The sequence below is a fragment of the Mustela nivalis genome (assembly GCF_964662115.1).
Source record: "Mustela nivalis genome assembly, contig: HAP1_SCAFFOLD_2333, whole genome shotgun sequence".
Lineage (NCBI taxonomy): Eukaryota > Metazoa > Chordata > Mammalia > Carnivora > Mustelidae > Mustela > Mustela nivalis.
Genome location: NW_028134332.1, coordinates 4352 through 24406, shown reverse-complemented (window position 1 = coordinate 24406; position 20055 = coordinate 4352). Strand labels below are relative to the sequence as shown.

The window sequence follows — 20055 nt, the reverse complement described above, 5'->3', positions numbered from 1 at the left end:
GACATTCTACCCCTTTCAGCCCTAAAGAAGTTTTTCAAACAGGCTTTCACCAGTTGCAGTCCTCATGCCCCTCTAGTCATTTCGGAGCACTCTTGACAGGGGGCAAACCCTTTTTTTCTTCAAGGTGACTCACCCCAAGCAGGTAATATCCCTATGTGCCACAGGAGTGACTACAGGTGCGCCCCCCCCCAACCTTTCCAAGGGCCTCACTACAAGTTTTCCAGAAAGGTGGCATGAATAGTACTGGCTGGAAGGTGGATGCTGCATGACATCCATCCCTTTGTTCACTTGAGGGATGACTAGGGGCAAAGTCTCCATCTCAGTCGTGGACGTGCCAGAGCTCTCCAGCTCCCCTTCAGACACGGCCCTGCCCTCTCTCCCATAGAAGAACCTGCAGAACTACGTGACCATGAACTGGGAACACACAACAAGGGTACAAAGGTCTTACCTGAATTCAGCTCAGCATGGCAATGACAGACTGGTCCCTCTTGGAGGTTGTTCCCAGTGTCCTTGAGGCATTCGAACCCCTTCTTGGCGGCTGACTCCAGACAGTGGCTCACCTGTCACAGTGGCTCATGATAGAGGGATGAGAAGTTCCTCGGAGACAGGTGTCACCACACCACTATCATCACCCTTTGTCGTGGAATAAATCTATGTCCCTCGTCGGATTAAGAAACCCTTCAAACAGGACTGGAGCAGGTGGCAATAAAAGGCTCCCTTTGAAGAAGGGCTGAGCTTGGGGACATGTCCAGTCCTATGTCTCACTGCTGCCATCACCACACACAGTGGTGCCCCAAATGGGCAGGGTACCATTTCCAGTACACGGCTCCTGCTCGCCCAAGGTACCTATTCCTATCATCGCGCCATCGCATCTGGTCAGGACCCCAGCATTAGGCCTGTGCGTCTCCAGTTCCTGCTGCTGCCTGCCTCCACCAGCGATCCTGTTTCCTCTCTGAATTCCGAGCGCCGCAGCATCCATCTTCCTCACCTTCACAAAACAGGATTGTGCAATGATTTCATGGATACGACCTGCAAGGCACAGGATGGAAAAGAAAAGGAAACTCACACCCTGGACATTCAGGATACTTAAAATCTTTGTGACTTGAATGACGTTATCAACCAAGGGAAAGCACAGTCCAGAAGTCGGGAAAGCATGTTTGCAAACCATGGATCTGGCAGGTTCTCAATATCCACAATATCTAGAGATCCCAGGAACTCAACAACATCAACAACAAGAGAAAAACAAGTCAAATGTGATGTGTGAATGTACACATGGGCAAGAGACATAACCTCAAAGCTATACGCAAGGAAGGAAATTGCAAGCAATGAGATACCTTTATGAATCCATGAGGTTGGCTCCCCATGGAAAAAGAAAAACAAAACAAAACACAACAAAGCAAAACAAAACAAAACAAAACACTCGGGAGAAAGGAAAAGACCAAGCCATGGCAAAGATAAAGAGAATTAGGAACCTTGCTGATTGGGTGTGGTAGGAATGTTTAAGGGCATGCTTGTGAAATCAGTATGACAGCTCTTCACAAAAATCAACTTGAGTGGGACACCTGGGTGGCTCAGTCTGTTGAGGTCTCAGGATCCTGGGATGGAGTCCCACATCGGGCTTCTTGCTCAGCCGGGAGCCTGCTTCTCCCCTGCCTGCTCTGCCTGCCACTTCTCCTGCTTCTGCATGCCTCTTTCTCACGCTGACAAATGAATAAATAAACCGTTTTTAAAAAATCAACTTTCGCACTACCATGTGTTTTAGTACTTGCCCTTCTGTGCTAGGTACCCACATTCATGAACAGGATAGTATGGTCCTGGAGACTTATCTGAGCACACCTTCTCATGGCAGCATGGTTCCTAAAAGCTAACCCATGAACGCAATCCAAGTATCTGTCCAGGGAGGAACAGATGTTGTATATACAGACGTTGGGATAGTATTCATTCGCTAAAGAGGACAAAAACATTGACATGCGCCACCCCGTGGGCGAACGTTGAGGAGGGTGTGCTAAGTGAGAGGAGTATGCATGAAGATAACCAACTTGGACTCCACTCTTAGGACCTACCTAGAGTGGACTCCGAAGGACAGAAAGTAGAATGGTGTTTGCCAAGGGCTGGAAGGAGGCGCTCGCGGGAAGAGTCTGACGCATGCTAAAGAGCTTTAGATGGACAAGATGCCAAGGAGATGGGAAGGTGGGTTCCAGGGAGCTTGGGACAAAGACATTAATGCTTTTTAAGACATTTAGAATGTACTCCGTGAACTTCATGGACTTCACGACCTAAAAATAAATTGCACTGAAAAGCTGCAAAGATGGAGAAATGAACACAGGACCATTTCATCTGGCCCTTTATACCCTTTCCAGGTAGGTCCTCTCTCAGCCATTCGACTTCTGCCATTTTCCTTGAGACAACATGGAGCCAACAAAATGTCCTTCTGTGCCTACTTCGAGGTTGAAAGACAGAATTGCCCCACCCGGGACAACTTTATGTGAGAAGGTATTTTTCAGAGTTAATTTCTTGAGACCTGTTATTCCTTGATCATGTTTTCAAACAGAACCCAAACTGAACATTCTCCTTCGTCTGCTTGATTTTTCCTTCCCTGATTTTTTCCCCCCACTCAGAACCCATTGTTGATGCAAGGGCTTGGGTGTTCCTATGCCTGTCGTCATCTACTGACTTTAGCTTCTGCTGTTTCCAGTTTTGCTTACGTGTCATTCCTTTACCAAGTCAACTTTCCCGAGGCTCATTATGAATAGTAAAATATTTTCGGCCCCAGTTGGATTGAAAGAACTGACATCGAGCACTGTGCACGTCTCAGCTACACAACACAATGACTTCATGTTCCTAGGCCCTAAAAGGATGACCAGAATAAGCGGTGTTCACAAGGATTCCTGACCATGGGGGTGGGCGCAGGGAGTTCTTGGCCATATTCCTTGGCTGTCTAGGAGTATGTTCCCAGGCGTGGAACTCTGGGATCCTACGGTAGATTGTTGGTTGGGAGCATAGGAGCTAACAAATGCCGGTGAGGACAGGGAGAACAGGGAACCCTTGGACACCATCCGTGGGAATGCACACTGGCACAAGTCACTGTGCAACACAGTATGGAGGGTCCCACAGTCTAGAGATGGACCAACGCACCAAACAGTGCCATGCGAAAGAAAAGAGCAAGCGTTCCGTGAGACAAACGAAGAATACTCTGAAAGAAGGCTGCAGAGTCATTGGAGAGAAAGGCCCGAAAGGCCTCACTGAGGGGGACAGCGCTGAGGACAGAATAAAAACAAGGGAGCTAGTCCCACACAAGTCTGGCTGCCCTGTGTCATGAAGAGGGAAGGCACCTCTGCCTTAGAGCCTCACTACCAGAAGCTGGGTTGGCCAGAGGACATGAAAGAGGCATCCAGTGTGGCTGGAGAGCAACTGGGAGCAGAGCAGAGGGTGGTGAGGAAGGCAGGGACAGGGCCTCAGGCCTGGGAGACAGGTAGCGATCTCTTGTCCCTCTGCAACGGCATTGCCCCAATACCCTGCATCTTCAAATGCATGGACTGAATGCCCCACAGTTGTTGCAGAAGAGGAATGGAGGCACAATTCCGCATGCTTCCTCCACATCACCATACTTGTGAGCCCGTGGTTGTAACTGAGGCTGGACTAGCAGAGGATTTTCCCCAACTTAGCACCCATCATTCGGGGAGCCATTCAACTCAGAATCTGAGTTTCTGGGCGCATGTTGGCCTTGCCACTGCCTCCGATCCTGGCACTGTGAGCCTCGATAGATGGCAGCGCCAACCATCTGGGCATGTTTTTCGCTTCAGATTCCGAGAAGAAAAGGGGAACAAGGGAGAAGTGGACCATGAGCAAAGAAACTAGGAAGTGCGAAACTCCTTGCCTGACATCTAGAGAAACACGAGGCATGCTATTTCATCACGTTGAGTAAGTACATCGCGTGGCTCAGAAGCCACTCGCTAACCACCCAGAGCTTGCAGAGTGATGCCTCCACCACAGGTCAGGATCCCTGGGAGCCACTGTGAAGGCTGCTCCCCTCATATACCAGAACGAGGGAAAGAGGTCTCCTTCTAAAGCTATGTGGGAAACAACTGAACCGTTTCACTACCGAGGATGACAAAGTCTGCATCTTCGTGCATTTCCACCCCATCATGGTGCCCCATTATAATGACGCCAAGAGGGAAAGGGACGGTTCCAAAACGACACAAAGCCGGGACCCAGGCCTCCTCGCAGCGTTCCTCCAGGCCACGTCCCACCCCTTCCTGCAATTCATCTGGCCTTCTATGTGTGCCTCTGATTTCCCGTGACACCGTCGCACACATACCACAAATACGGTCTACATACACCCTAAGATGTCCCAAGGAACTAGATTCTCCCTGGTCCCCACTATGCAGGTTGGGAATGTGGGCACTAGGGGAGACACACAATGACTGAGGACACAGGAGTGGGAAAGGACAGAGAACAAACGTCTGACTTCAGCTCTGTCTCCTGAAAGGGAGGACCTGAGTGCCAATTCCAGAGCATGGTGCCTCTGGCACTTTTGGCTCATTGTGTACAGTCCCGGGGAAGAGAGGTCAAGAGCCAAGTGAAGGGGCTGCAGAGAGGGGGTGACTTTAGGAAGGGCCCCAGGTATTAGAATCCTGAAAGCGTGACCTCATATTCTTCATGATAGGCCCCAACTGAACTTAGAACTCTGGCAACCAGGCACCCACTTTCAAAGGGCAACCTGCTCTCCAGCACACTTGAGTGGAGACCTTCGACAGAACACCATGTTCAGTTGTTGTCTTCCTACTTCCAGGGGTGCTGGGCCCACAGGAGCCCAGAGCCAGAGACATGACTGCAGTTGCAGACAGTGCTTCAGCCCTCTTTTCCGAAGTTTCTGGTCATGGGGCCGGAGACACCAACAGGTAACACAAGGCAGCTCGGGGCAGCCCACTGGAGAGTGGGCAACAACTGTGGTCCCACCTCAGCGGGCACACACCACTGTCCCTTACTGTGTGGGAGCGCATCTCTCTCTCTCTCTCTCTCTCTCTCTCTCTCTCTCCCTGTTTGTGTGTGTGTGTGTGTGTGTGTGTGTTTGTAGAAGTGGGGACAGGGGATGAGGGATATGCCCTTCCTGGGCAGAAGCAAGCTGCCTGGTGTTGGAGGCTGGACCCATCTGTCATGTTCATACCCCAGGTCATAGCAGGCTGGATGAAAAGGGGAGGGTGACACAATGATAAGGCTCATGGTAGTCATGAGCCTTAGAGTGTCCTCTGGCTACGTCCTTGCTCAATGTCTTTTCAGCCATCCCTCTTAGCCTGAACTGGAGAACACGATGTCTAGTGGGGGTGTCCCCTGGTGGCAATGTTCCAGGAGGCTGCTAATGGCTCTTGGCCCTGTGTCTATGGGGCAGTGCCTTTTCAGAGCTGCACCCCAGAGACTGTGAATGAGCTGGCTGGGGACTTCAACGACTCCAACTCGCTGGACAAGGGTCAGGTGTCCCAGGCCACCCAGGATCAGTGCTGCTCTGAGGTGAGAATAGGAAGAAGCTCCTCCACACCCAGGGCCCCCATGCAACGATGGGGACAAACCTGGGGCCTTCCCAGAGTGTTTCCACTTGACTATTCCACCGGCCCCACACCAGAGTAACCCACACCTCCGCACATATGCCACACCTATGGGTAAGTAAGGGAGGAAGACACTCTTCACCTACGTGGGACTGGTAGAGAATAGAGTGAATGCTTTCCGTGGCATGGGGGGAAGTTGTTTTGATTTCTTTCCTCTGGCCTTGTGTTGCTTTTCACAAAGCCATGAGTATCTTGGCCTTTTCCCACGGGTTTTACGATTTTCCCTACTCATGCCAGCTAACAAGTGGAGAACCCAGCTGGGTTCTGGAGAACTGGCCCACGCCCTTCTAAATCCTCATACCAGATAGGGTGATTGAACCTACAAAAGGGCCGGTGGGATCAAGCCATTCTACAGGTCTTTCTGGAATGTATCAACTCTCAGAACACATCGAATCCTAGGAGGTCCACCAGCTCACAGGCTCTTTCCCTCTAGGTCCTCACAGTCCCCCTTTCTAAAGGACGTGGTCTGCTACAGTGACTCGGTCTAGCATTGCTGCTGGAACTTGACGTGACTCAAACTGCTTGCCATTCCAGCAATGCTGCAAGGAAAGGGCACCTCAAGGGTCCTCACAGATGATTTGGGTCACTCCATCTGCCAGACCGTAGACCCAAAGATTGGGTGGAAGGCCTCCGATGCCTCCTGGCCCAGGTAGCTGGCTCTGGCATGAGCTGCTGCAAGGCTTCAGCTACTCCATCTCCCTTGACAAGCAGCAGGGACCTCAGGCCACCAACAACATCCAGTCCTGGTCTGGGGTGAGAACGGGCCCAGGTTCATGGCCAGTCTCAGGACCCAGAGATGACCGGGGCCAGCCCACAGCCCAGACTAGACACAACTGGCTGCCCTGGGGCCTGCCAAGGAAGGTGGTTTCCCCCTGAACCTTTCTGCCCCTGACAGCAACAGGCCAAACCGCATCAGCATAGGCGAAATGCCATGTAGCCCATGCTTTGGACAGATCTCAGACCCAACGCGGATGACCTTGAGCAGGCTTGGAGATTCTCAACCTCTCTTTTCTCCTCTCAACAGTAGGGCTCCTTCCTCATGACTCCATGGCATACACATACAGATCTTCATACGGGCTAGGAAGAGACAGACAGGCTATTGCTGTCCAGCGAACCACACATGTTGAAGTCACCAGTACATTTAAGCCTAGATGGGTCCTTTGGAGGTTGGTTTTAGGTTTTCAGCCAAGAACCTTTTTTCTGGGTGGGCACACAAGTCCCTCGTCGTCTTGCCCAAGTTCCCAAAGGGATGGGAGGATGCAGTCTGAGCTCCAGACCCTGCTCTTCCTGGGGCTTCACGGCGTTGAAGCTGACTATGTTGCTCCCCACCCCGCCCCCTTGTCTGCCTGCTGGAAAAGGCATCATCCCTGTCCCCGGACGAGGCCTGCACGATGCTGGAGCTCAAACAAGGCACAGTGCAGAGATGGAGACATTCCCTGCTGCTATCCTTCCCGGATAGAAGCCTCTCAATCGTCACCACCATGTTCTCCATCTATCAGATGTTCCCGTCAGCCCGGCAGGTCCGGGATCACCAGTTCCCTCGGTGAGTGCCCACCTCATAGCCAGCACAAGGGGGAGCCTTCCGTCTACTAGTTGTAGGACTTGGGAATGTCACTGCACCTCTCTGACTTTCCCTCTCCTGTCCGGAAAAGTGGAGGTGCTAAGAGGATGAACCTCGTAGGGCGACTGCAGGGAGTCATGGGAGGAAACATGGCACGCGCCTCTCTGGGGCCCGGCTCTGCAGAAAGGGCTGCTGGACATGCTGGGCGTCTTCGCGCTGAACATTTCCCTCTCCAGGGAAGACGCGTTCAGGCTCAACCCTCACAGGCCTGTGGTCCTTCTGGGTCTAGAGAAAGGAAACGGAAAGCTGGCAGCTTTCCTATTGGCAAAGGACCTCTGAGATGCCATCTAGCTGGTCCTGACTGTGGTCCTTTATGTGCCCAGGTCGAGGGGACACTGGGAGCAGGCAGAGCAGCCCAAGGGCCACTCAGGATTTGCAAAGTCCTGTTTGGGATGATTTCATTCAATCATGGCTCTTAAGCACCTAGGAATGCAGGCTCTCTCTAGTCACCAAGAGCAGTGAATGGGTAACGTAGAGACAATGTCTGGGTCTCCATTCTCGTCCCAGGGTCACATAGGCACTCTCCACATCCTAAGCACGCATGTCTAGCGTTCATCAGATGGGGCATCTCTGTGACCTACTCTAGGGATGAATGGATCCACCTCTCTTGGGACCACGAGGATGCACTCTACGATCAAGGAAGAACAGGATAGGTCTTTGGGTGCCAGAGGAGGTCCTGCTGCCTCCACAGAGCAGGGTGGGAGGCGACAGGGGATGTTGCTGGCGAGGGATGTTCAGAACCATGGATCTCCCAGGACTCTCGATTTCCATGGGAGAGCTTAGTGGGGCAGCTTCCTCTGAAGAGGCCAAAGAGTCCGAGAGAGGTGTGGACGGGATGCCAAGCACTCTGGGAAGCAGAGCCCATTGTGGGCTGAGTTGGTGCCTACAACAGCCATCCCTTGGATGGTCCATTCTTGCTCCGCCTGCCCCTATCCATATCCACCTCCGCTGACCACCACAAGTGGGGCCAAGGACAGAAAGGGTGGGGACCGGACCACTCACCCGTCGGCCTCCAACCAAAGCCCAGACACTGGTCTGCAGGGAGGATGCATGACTGAGGGGCCAAAGGACAGACCTATGGGAGGTCCCTCCCTCATCCCACGTGGTCAGCAGTCAGCAAGGACAGCTCCAGAGGGGTTGCAAGTGGGCTGGCGCCATTCTGTGGGGCCCACACCGAAAGGATGGTGCTGTGGAAGTAGCGTGGAAAAGGAAGGGAAGGCCAGGTCTCTGACTCTGCCCCACATTTGACTTTCCCCAGCACTCTGTGTCCCATCTTGGGAACCTGGCCTGAGCAGACACGGCAGGATATCGGGCAGTCCCTGCACACTGCCCATGTGGAGGTCAAGGGGGCCTATGTGCACGTCACGTGGCATGACCGGGACCTAAACACCCATGCCCCCGTTCCGCTGAGGCAGCGGGAACTTCTGCAGCTCACAGAGGCTGAGGCGGAGGGTAAGGGGCATTGCAAGCTGGGAAGGCCATCTGGGATGGGGCTCATGGGCTGGGTATTCCTTGAAAGGCCATGGGATCCGTCCTGTTCAGGGAAAGGCACATGGAGTGTCAGTGATGTGGCTGAATCGTTCCCCTTACTCCCACCCCCGTGTCCGCTATGCGACGCGTTCCAGCAGCTGAGCCGGCCAAAGAGCCTCCCATGGAGCGAGAGGCAACCCTGGCTCTGCATCAGCCATCACCTTCAGGGTCCGAGCCAGCCTCCCCTCCACCGGCTGCTCCAGAACTGGAACAGGGGCTCCTAGGTTACGGATGGTCGCCGGGTCCTGAGGCACAGACGGCTGGGCCATCGGCTTGCCTGGGAGTTTGCACGCCAGCTGTCGCAGGTGCCACTGAGCCCATTCCAGCCGCAGAGGCATCCTGCCAACCCAAGAAGCGGCTCAAAGAGAAGGAGCCTGACCTCCTGGACTTCCCTCCCAAGCTGGTGGCAGAGCAGCTCACCTACATGGATGCGGTGAGCAGCTGGGCCCCCAGGGTAGGAGGGCAGGGCCGGCTTTTCTTCTGCTCTCCGCTGCCCTATACCGGCTTTTCCCTGATGTGGACTCCTAGGATATAGGGCCAGATCTCAGCTGCAGCCCTAACCGACCGGGGAAACCCATCAGGGTTTTTAGACCTGAGCTTTCACTGTCCAGCTGCGGACTGTGGAGACAGGCACTGAGAAGGACTGAGGCAGAGGTACCACGCAGATGCAATGACTCAGAAGCGAGAGCCCGTAAATGGGAAGGCTCTGGTCCCCCGCGGGGAGGAGGGCAGCTCCCTGTGTGCAATCCCGTCCATGGGTCGCCCACCCATCTGCCTGGGAGCCTGAGCACCATCAACCTGGCTTAGGCATCTGATGCGTCCTGAAGGACAGGCTAGACACGGAAAGCCATGCTTTCAGCCACCAGGTGACAATGGGCACCTGTAAGGAGACAGGGACTGCAGGGATGAGCATTTGGAGGAGGAGATGCCCCCTTGGGAGCACCACCTGGTGCGGCCCCCTGGACATGGAATGATCAGGGTGCACACGCCTTCCTCCCTTCCCTTGCCTCTCTTGGCTCCTGGGGCATCCCGCACTGGCTTCCCTCGGAGAAGAAGAGGGGCATGAAATGCAGGCTCTCTAAGCAGGCTCCGGCCACATTCGCAGCCTCCTGAGCTCCAGCTCTGACCTGGGACCCCTCCCGAGGACATGAGTCTTGCATGGGCGAACATGTGTGGGGCTCAACACACCTCCCCCTGTCCCCTAGGAGCTGTTCAAGAAGGTGGTGCCCCATCAGTGCCTGGGCTCCGTCTGGTCCCGGAGGAACAGGCCTGGCAACGAGCACCTGGCACCCACAGTCCGGGCCACCATCGCCCACTTCAATGCTGTGGCCAGCTGCATCGTCACCACGTGCCTTGGCGACCCAAGCATGACAGCCCGGGACAGGGCCGTGGTGGTGGGCCACTGGATCCGGGTGGCCAAGGTATGCTGTGGGAGGCCCAGCTCCCTGAGGCTCGCCTGAGCCTCGGGAACTGCTCTTCTGTCTCGCTCCCTTCTCAGGGCTGAAGGCCCTGCTCTAAGGCCTGTGGTCCCTAGGCTCTTCCTCCCGGGGGCATGGCCCAACGTTGGGACGCTCAGTTCCCACGTGACGCCTCCTTTGCAGTGAGGGAAAATCCTCCCTCTCGCCAGCAGTGTTCCTCTTTAGGGCTGACCTGTGCCCTTCTGCAGCTCCCTGGACATCAGCTTCACCCGTGGGGGAGCCCTAAACCGAGGGGGGCACTAAAGCTCTCGAGCATCTGGGGCTCCTGCTCTCCCACTGACAGCTCCTTCTCCTCCCTCCCCCAGGCCTGTCAGATCCTAGGGAACTACTCCTCCCTGCGTGCCATCCTGGCGGCTCTGCAGAGTGCCTCCCTCCACCGCCTGCAGAGGACATGGGACAACGTCTCCAGGTGAGGAGGCTTCTCTGCAGGAGGGGCCAGGATGGAGGCGGGATCTCCCACAGGCCTGTCCTTTGCCCCCCTCAGTCAGCTTGGACCTCCTGGGAGGCAGCAAACCCTGACCAAAGGACCTGGGCCCGGGGCTGCTCCTCTCAGCCTTCCTGGGGAACAGGCCACCAGGCCTCCTGCTTGAGAAATCCAATGTCCTCCATGCCCCACCCTGGCCTCAGCTGAATTCCATATTTCCACGTGGTGACTTGGCAGCCACTGAAGTCTCTGCCCATGGTTCAGCCAGAACCCCACCCAAACCGAGCTGTTCAATTAAGCTGGGAAGGGACGCCCAGGGGGACGCCCAGGAGAACGCCCTCCCATGTCCTACGAAGACCCCAGTGCTCAGAGCAGCCCAGAGCAAACCCTCAGCCAGCCCCGTGGACATGCGGGGCTGCTCCAAGAAAAGGGACTCGCACTCTACCCTGCCACGTTAGGACTCCCCTGAGCCTAACTTCTTTCCCTCTCTTCAGGAAGAGCTTCCGAACATTCCAACAGCTCTGCACAGAAGGCAACCCCCAGGGCAGGGAACTACTCATCAAGGTAGCACGGGAGGTGCAGGGCTCCAAGGACAGGAGAGGGGTGGGAGGAGGCGTGATCCTGTGTGGATGAAGTAGGGAATGGCCTGAAGCATTCCTCGGGGAGCAGAAGCCTTTGGCAGGAATGTGCTGACAGCCTGGGCTGAAGATTCCCCCTGGGGCTGGGACAAGCGGGTGCTGCCCATCCAGACTCCCTAGGCTAGATTTCAGGTCTCTCTGTGTCCATCCATCGAGAAGGTCCACATGGGGGCCCACATGAACGCGGACAGCCCAGAGGACAGGCCCCTGCTCACAGATGGGGTGGGGATGGGTTGTGGGCCACAAAAATGATGATCCTAAGAGGATCCTGAGTGCTCAGGAGACCACAGGAGGTAGGTGGAGTTCCCCCTTCTGCCCATGGGAAAACAGGCTCAGGGAGGCCAGGCTCCAAGCTCCAGGTCCCCCATGGACTGAATGGGGGAGCTGAGATTGTTCTAGAAGGACTCGTGGCATGCTTCAGGGGAATGGAGCGTCAGTATCAGCAGACGTAGGTCGGACGTCTAGGGTCTGCAGTCCAAGACGGTGGGCGCAAGGGGACTGAGGCTATTCTGCTCTCAAGGATCTTGTCCTTGGCCCTCTAGAAGCGGCCCTCGAACAAACTGGCCAGCCTGGTGAGGCAGCTGCAGAGAGCGCGGAAGGGGCTGCCCAAGAAGGTGAGTGTGCCTGAGGGACAGGGCCTCCAAGGCCAGGGGAGAGGGGCTCCTCCCTGAGGGCTAGAAGCGTCCAGATCAGGACAGGTGGGACCTGCCACTCCAGCTCCACCTCCTGCCTGCCGCCACAGTTGCTCAATGTCTTCTTTCCTGGGGACCAGGAGGAAGGAGTCTAGCAGGCTGGGTAGAGAATGGATTTGGGGCTGGGGAGGGGCCCGGGGCTCCATAGCCAGGGGGTTTTTTGAATTTCAAAAAGCAGGCCCTGGAGGGGATTAGGAGGAGTCTGATGTTCTGGGAGGGTGAGGGGAATGCGAATCCAGGGGAAGCAACTAAGGGTCCTAGGCCCTTTTCCATGTGGGAAAGTGGGGTGGGCCAGGACGCTGAAGTCTTTTCGGGGAGGGCCCCTGTGGGCACCAGACAGCAGGGACTCATCCCAAACCTACCCCTCATGACACAGGGTGTCGTCCCATACCTTGGCACTTTCCTCTCCGACCTGGTGGTGCTTGATACAGCAATGGAGGACTACCTGGAGGTGGGTGAGCCTGAGGATTGTGGAGGAGGGACCAGAGTCCTGAGGACAGGGAGCAGAGAGTCCCCGGACTGAGCCCTGAGCTCTGAGTCCTTCGGAGACCTCCCTTCCCCACAGCCTCACAGCCGCCCCTAAGAACTGGCATCTCTTGCCCATCTCAGTGCTGAGGGAAGGGAGTCTGCGCCCATCTCAGTGCTGAGGGAAGGGAGTCTGCACCCAGACGGGTGGCCCAAGACTGGGGAAGCACCAGCGCATCCTGAAGGTGAAGCTGCATGCGCTCTGTGTGCATGGGCTGCAGCCTCTCCCTCAGACCTTGCCTGTCGGGGACAGTGAAGTCAGGACCCTGCACATCAGCCACACTTCAGGAGCCCAGCAGATCCTGCCTGCCTGAGGCGTCTGCCGCTCCCTTCAGTCACCACAGAGTGTTGTGCTGCAGGGTGCTGACCGGGAGCCCTTTCACCATCCCCCAGTCTTCCTTCCTCTGGACCCCAGGGCTTGCCCTAACCCCAGTCTCATTGTGTGTGTGGCTTGGCGGCCCACTCCGGGGTCCTGGCCTACGCGCAGCCTCAGAACGGGTGGGTGTAAGGTGCTAGGACTGACCGGGGGCCTCTTTCTGAAGGACAATGGTTGTCTACTTTCCAGGGCAATGAGATCAACCACCGCAAAAAGAATAAGGTGAGCATACGTAGCCCTGGCTGTAGGGAAGGGCAGGCAGACCCTATCAGAGACGCCCCTGGGAAGAACATTGCTTGGCTCCATCCACTCCCCTCCATCTCCCATTTCCTGGGACAGGTTGCTAAGAATGAAGTGCAAGACCCATCGAGTCAGTCAGTAGGGATCCAGAAGGGCATCAAGGAGAACTTCCCTTGATGGAGGAGGGGCTAATTCTACTAGCCTCTGAGAACAGTTTGGGACCAGACGAAGTTGCATGCAGGAGGGTGGTCATGTGTGCCAAGACCCAGGACCCGACCCCTGTCCCGCTGCTCGGCCCTCACCTGGCCCTGTAGCTTCCCCACCCAGGCTCAGGGTGCATCCTGTGCCTCTGTCCCGGCCCAGGAATACCGAGTCCTCACGGACATCATGCTGCTCCAGGCGGCGGCAGAGAATTACTGCCTAGAGCCCCAGCATCCATTCACGGCCTGGTTCTGGGCTGTGGAGCGGCTCAGCGAGGAGGACAGGTGAGGCCCACTCAGGAGCTGGGTCAGGCGACGTCGGGGTGGACTCTTTCTGCTGGCCCCGCCTGGGATCCTCCTTCTAGGGCTCCCTGGGCAGCCAGACACCAGCTGTGGGAAAACCCTGGGAGGGACTCCTGAATGCCAGCTGCTGCTCAACTCACAGGTGTCCCTCTGTCCTTAGCTACAACCTGTCATGCCAGCTGGAGCCGCGGTCCTAGCTGGCCAGCAGAACACAAGCACCAGGACCACTGGCTACAGCCACCATCAGACCTGAACCCGTGCACACTGGCTGAGCCAAGGATTGCCCCTCGGCCCCTGGGCTACTTGTGGTGCACGAGCCCCATCCGCTGCTCAACACCCCTTCCTCTCCCCTACAGAATTACTTGTTCTGGAAGGGGCAATATTGAATATAATTAAAGGGTTGTTATTTAACCACAACCACCACCACCACAACAACAAAAAGGAATGAGAACCCTTGGGATTAAAGTTTTCTTACCCAAATAATAATAGTAGTAGTAGTAATAATAATAATAATAATAATAATAATAATAATAATAATAAAGGTTTTTATTTTCTCCTCTACCTGCCCACGTGTGCGTTTGGTTCTTTTATTTCCTACGGTAATGTACAACGTGTACAGACTCTCTTCTTCATTCCTGAACCCAGAAATCTTACAGAGTCAGCAGCTATTCAATGGGGCAGAAAGGAGAGGAGCCAGCCCTCCTCACTTCTGGTGGCACTACTCATTACTGGTGGCACCTCCCAATGCCGTTTCCTCAGAGGACAGGTTCATTTCTGTGTCAGGCATCTGGGCAAACAGCAGACACAGCCCTCAGGACCCCTGAGATGGAGACGTTGCAGGTCCTTCCCCAGGAAGGCAACAAACCCTGACCAGGCGAGTCCTGGAGAGTTCCTTCCCCTCCCCAGAACTATGTGCTGCCCAGGAGAGGGGCTGCTACTCTACCCTCTAAAGCAAGGAGGACGATGTCTTGCTTCCTTGGGGATATGCTACGTGTGCGTGTGTTTGTGCGGGTTTGGACCCAGTATTTGGGACTGACGGTTGTCGAGTTCAGTCTCCTGAATTGCATCAGCACGATGTAGGGAAAACACATGCAAAGAGATTCAACCCTGCCTGTGGAAGCTCCAAAATCTGAGGAAGATATTTTGTAAATGGAAGAAGGGCAGGCAGGACGTCCCGTCCTCAGTTTCCCTAGAGGCTCTCCAGGTTCACCCTTTACCAAGACTGGAATCCCCCTGGGATCCTTATCCAGGATCTCTGGATTCCTTTTCCCTGCTTCTTTTGGGTGAGGCTGGAGAAAAACGAAAGAAACTGGGAGGTGTCTCTGGCTCTATTCACGTCTATGCTGACCTAGGAGCTAGGATGTCCAGCCATCCTGCATTTCCTTACGCAGTTCTTGGCAAGGCCGTGGGGCCCTTCAGGCCCCTGACCCTCTTGGTCAGGTCCATGGTAGCCACTGCTCCCTGGCTGGGGCCTGATGGAGCAGAGATTGGTTCTCCCTTGCCAGGATAAAGGTTCAGATCCTTGACCAGAGAAACCCCACACTCTCCTGGCTGGCCAAGGGCACTGTCAGGTCCAGGTGGTTCTGAAGTCCCTGGTCTCCATCATCCACCAGGTGACACACCCATGTTCCACTCACTTGTCTGAAATGGGGAACTCGCCTGACGCGGTAGACCAACACACACATGGAATGTGAGCAGGGGAGAAGCGTCTATCATGCAAATGGATGCGAAACGAAGCAAGGGTAGGAATCCTTCTCTCCAGACACAACAGACTCTGAACCAAAGGGGGGAGGTACGAAGCCACAGAGAAGGACACTACTTCCTCGCAAGGGAGGCCATGTAATAGGAGAGAACATCTCGAAATATGTAGACACGCACCATGGGAGCACCCAAAGGCATCCAACAGTGCATAACAAACATAAAGTCACCTTTGACAGCCGTACCATGCAGTGGGGGACTCTAACACCCCACATCTGCTAATGGACACAGGATCCAAACTGACAATCAACAGGGAATCTATGGCTTTGAGGGATGCACCCGTTTCAACACGTAGATGCAGAACCTTCCACCCTGAAACCGCAGCATCCGCAGTGCTGGATTTCCAGTGCACATGGAACATTCTCCAGAGTAGATCACACGTTAGGGCACAACCCAAGTCTCAACAAACTCCAAAAGATGGATATCATCCCACGCATCTTTTCTCAGCACGATGCTACGGAACGCCAAATGAACCCTAAGAGCAACCCTGGAGAGACCACGAATCCATGGAAGTTCAATTACATGCTACCCAACCAGCACTGGGTCAACCCGGAATCCAAAGAGGATGTCCAAAATTACATGGAAGCAAAAGGACACGCCAAGGGTCCCCAACCTTGCAGATACAGCGCCAGGGAATCTAAGAAGACAGGATCCAGCACCACAAGAAAAATCCCCAATACCATCAGCTGACACATAAGGACCTAGCCAAAGCACAACACAGAGCTCCTGAGCAGTCGCTCAGCCTGGGCGAGTTGGAGCTCCTGCTGTTGGGTGCAGGCTTAGCTTCCATCTCGACTCTAAGTCCCAGCCTGGGGGGTGTTCTTTCCTTTCTCCCAGGACCATCCCCACCAGGGCCACTGGGGAATCAACCCTTCAGGGGGTTCTCGGCAGAGAGAAATGGCCCAAAGGGCCCAGGAAACAACCACCCCTTCCCCACTGGTGGATCAAGGTGGCCCATTAGCGCTCCCTCTGTGGAACATTCCACAGTGCTTTTGGGGGGACGACCCTCTCAGGCTCTGATGCCCAGGGTTTCTCGGCAAAGGGCAGATTCCGACTGAGTACCCCTGGGAGGGACCTGACACTCTGCACTTCCAGCATGCTCGCAGCTAATGCCCCGGCCACCTGTCCCCGGAGCACACGGAGAGACAACTTGCCAGCGGACCAGTGGACAAAACGTCCTCTCTTTCACCACCAGGAAGAGATCGATGCGCAACCGTCTGGCAGCCACAAAGAGGTGTTTGATTGTCAGGAAGATCAACAGCCAGGCAGGGCTTGGTCCACCCCCACAGGCCTCTCCTCCTCTTCTCCTCCAGAGTATAGGGAGGCAGGATGGCAGGAAAGACAGTTTGTTCAGTGGAAGCGAAATCCTGAGCTTGAGTCCCTTTCTCCCTAGTAGCCTGGGCACTCCTACGCTGCTTCCACTGTGGCCTCTGTGCAAGGCCATTCGAAACACCAGTGCTGGCTTGCGAAGTTCCGGGATACTGGGCAGAAAGCGATGGAACACAAGAGAGTCCCAGGGAAGTGACAACGGGTTTGGTCATGAAAGCTTGAAGCTGTCAAAGACCATCTCTTGCCCTATGTTCCCTTGGTCAGAAACCTTTCAGCAACCGCTCAGAGGAGAGACAGGCAGGTACAGAGCAGGGATGGGGAACCCTGGGAGCCACTGTGGACCGAACCGTGGGTGTTTTGTTAACATGGGCTTTGATTCATGTGTGACTTTTCAGAAACAGAAAAGAATAAAGGGAATCAGGAAACAGAGGCAATCAAAAACACCGGCTCAAATATAGGGAACATACTGTTGGGAACCAGGTGGGCGGATGGGTGGAAGAGGGGGTGGGGATTAAGAAGACACTTACTGTGCTGAGCACCGAGTCACATACAGAATTCCTGAATCCCTACTCTTCAACTGAAACGACGAAAATACTGTACGTCCATTAGACTGTATTTTCAAAATTGTCTTTGAAAGGTGGGTATTAGGAGACCAAAATGAGATTACGCTCTGAGAGTTTCCCAATCAGGTCTCCTCAGGCTGTACGTGAATGCACCTTAAAGATCAGTGAAAGAGCCCAAAGACAAAAGTGACATCTGTTGATATGGAAAGGCCAGTGCCCACCTCTGTGATCACAGAAAACACACACCTTCCTATGATATTGGCTGTCGTAAAAGCATTTCACCGACGTCCCCTTGGAGCTACGCTCCTCTGGTATTTCCATTCTCCTTGGTTGTGTGTCCTCATGGAGTAGTTGAAGGGAATATTGCTACCCCGTGTTTGGTGGACTAAACCAAAGCTGGCTATTTCTAGCCCCTGGAAGACTGAGCTAAAGGGCCTTCTGGAAAACATTGCACAACTGGATCTCTCATCGTCTTCCAGAGAAGGAAAGGGAGGCCCCAAAGGGCACCAGTGGAACAGGAACACAGAGGAGGTTCTCCTGACACCAGCATCAGGATCCCAACTCCCTGAGCAAGAATGAAGAACCCCCGTCCCCCCACACACAATGGACACATATCACTGGAATGGGTCAGTTCCCAGGAAAAGCGAAATGCGGCCAAACATGGGAAGGTACACAATAACCTCACTGAAAGAAAGCCCACTGGGATCCCCTGCCCTGGGTCTTAAGTTCCACCTATGCATGAAGCCATTTGATAATCACAGGGGAAGGGAGGGAAAACTGAATGGGAAGCCACCAGAGAGGGAGAAAAACGATGCGAGGCTCTTCTCTAAGAAACAAGCAGAGGAGCCTAACAAATAGCAGGGAGCACATGGGGAGTTAGAGAGGAGAAGGGAGTTAGGGAAAACTGGAAGGGGAGGTGAACCTTGAGAGACTATAGACTCTGGAAAACAATCTGAGGGTTTTGAAGGGGCGGGGGCGTGGGAGGTCGGGGTACCAGGTGGTGGGTATTATAGAGGGCACGGATTGCACGGAGCACTGGGGGTGGTGCAAAAATAATGAATACTGTTATCCTGAAAATAAAGAAAAATTAAATTAAAAAAAAAAGCAAAGAAACAAGCAGAGGGTTGCTGGAGGGGAGGTGGGTGCGGGTATGGGACAATTCGGGCAGGAGCATAAAGGAGGGCATGCGATGGGATGAGCACTGGGGGTGAAACGCAACTGATGAACAGCTGGGCACTACCTCGGAAGCTGATGAGGAACTGTACGGTGGCTTACTGACTTTCCACAACAACAACAAAATACAATCCAAGGTTCTGTGTTTCCTTGATTTTCAATGTGGAAAATACGGGATGATTTCTTTTCTTCCCTCAAGCAAGGAAATGACATAGCCTATTCACGAAAAGGCAATGCTCAGGACATTCTACCCCTTTCAGCCCTAAAGAGGTTTTTCAAACAGGCTTTCACCAGTTGCAGTCCTCATGCCCTTCTAGTCATTTCGGAGCACTCTTGACAGGGGGCAAACCCTTTTTTTCTTCAAGGTGACTCACCCCAAGCAGGTAATATCCCTATGTGCCACAGGAGTGACTACAGGTGCGCCCCCCCCCCAACCTTTCCAAGGGCCTCACTACAAGTTTTCCAGAAAGGTGGCATGAATAGTACTGGCTGGAAGGTGGATGCTGCATGACATCCATCCCTTTGTTCACTTGAGGGATGACTAGGGGCAAAGTCTCCATCTCAGTCGTGGACGTGCCAGAGCTCTCCAGCTCCCCTTCAGACACGGCCCTGCCCTCTCTCCCATAGAAGAACCTGCAGAACTACGTGACCATGAACTGGGAACACACAACAAGGGTACAAAGGTCTTACCTGAATTCAGCTCAGCATGGCAATGACAGACTGGTCCCTCTTGGAGGTTGTTCCCAGTGTCCTTGAGGCATTCGAACCCCTTCTTGGCGGCTGACTCCAGACAGTGGCTCACCTGTCACAGTGGCTCATGATAGAGGGATGAGAAGTTCCTCGGAGACAGGTGTCACCACACCACTATCATCACCCTTTGTCGTGGAATAAATCTATGTCCCTCGTCGGATTAAGAAACCCTTCAAACAGGACTGGAGCAGGTGGCAATAAAAGGCTCCCTTTGAAGAAGGGCTGAGCTTGGGGACATGTCCAGTCCTATGTCTCACTGCTGCCATCACCACACACAGTGGTGCCCCAAATGGGCAGGGTACCATTTCCAGTACACGGCTCCTGCTCGCCCAAGGTACCTATTCCTATCATCGCGCCATCGCATCTGGTCAGGACCCCAGCATTAGGCCTGTGCGTCTCCAGTTCCTGCTGCTGCCTGCCTCCACCAGCGATCCTGTTTCCTCTCTGAATTCCGAGCGCCGCAGCATCCATCTTCCTCACCTTCACAAAACAGGATTGTGCAATGATTTCATGGATACGACCTGCAAGGCACAGGATGGAAAAGAAAAGGAAACTCACACCCTGGACATTCAGGATACTTAAAATCTTTGTGACTTGAATGACGTTATCAACCAAGGGAAAGCACAGTCCAGAAGTCGGGAAAGCATGTTTGCAAACCATGGATCTGGCAGGTTCTCAATATCCACAATATCTAGAGATCCCAGGAACTCAACAACATCAACAACAAGAGAAAAACAAGTCAAATGTGATGTGTGAATGTACACATGGGCAAGAGACATAACCTCAAAGCTATACGCAAGGAAGGAAATTGCAAGCAATGAGATACCTTTATGAATCCATGAGGTTGGCTCC

The 20055-nt window shown here is 54.2% G+C and overlaps 2 long non-coding RNA genes across 2 annotated transcripts in view; one reads left to right on the top strand and one right to left on the bottom strand.

Moving 5' to 3' along the window:
- LOC309858412 overlaps nt 1-19721 on the bottom strand; it is a 59121-nt gene extending 39400 nt beyond the window's left edge. Inside the window, exons 1-2 of the long non-coding RNA XR_014308178.1 lie at nt 19144-19721; nt 449-1029 (exon numbers count right to left, since the gene is read on the bottom strand). This is a non-coding gene — a long non-coding RNA (uncharacterized lncRNA). The remainder of the gene's footprint in view (nt 1-448; nt 1030-19143) is intronic.
- Nucleotides 12266-13592, top strand: LOC309858410. Its single transcript, XR_014308175.1, has 3 exons — nt 12266-12437; nt 13077-13109; nt 13491-13592. It is a non-coding gene; the product is annotated as an uncharacterized lncRNA (long non-coding RNA).
- Nucleotides 19722-20055: the final 334 nt, after the last annotated feature.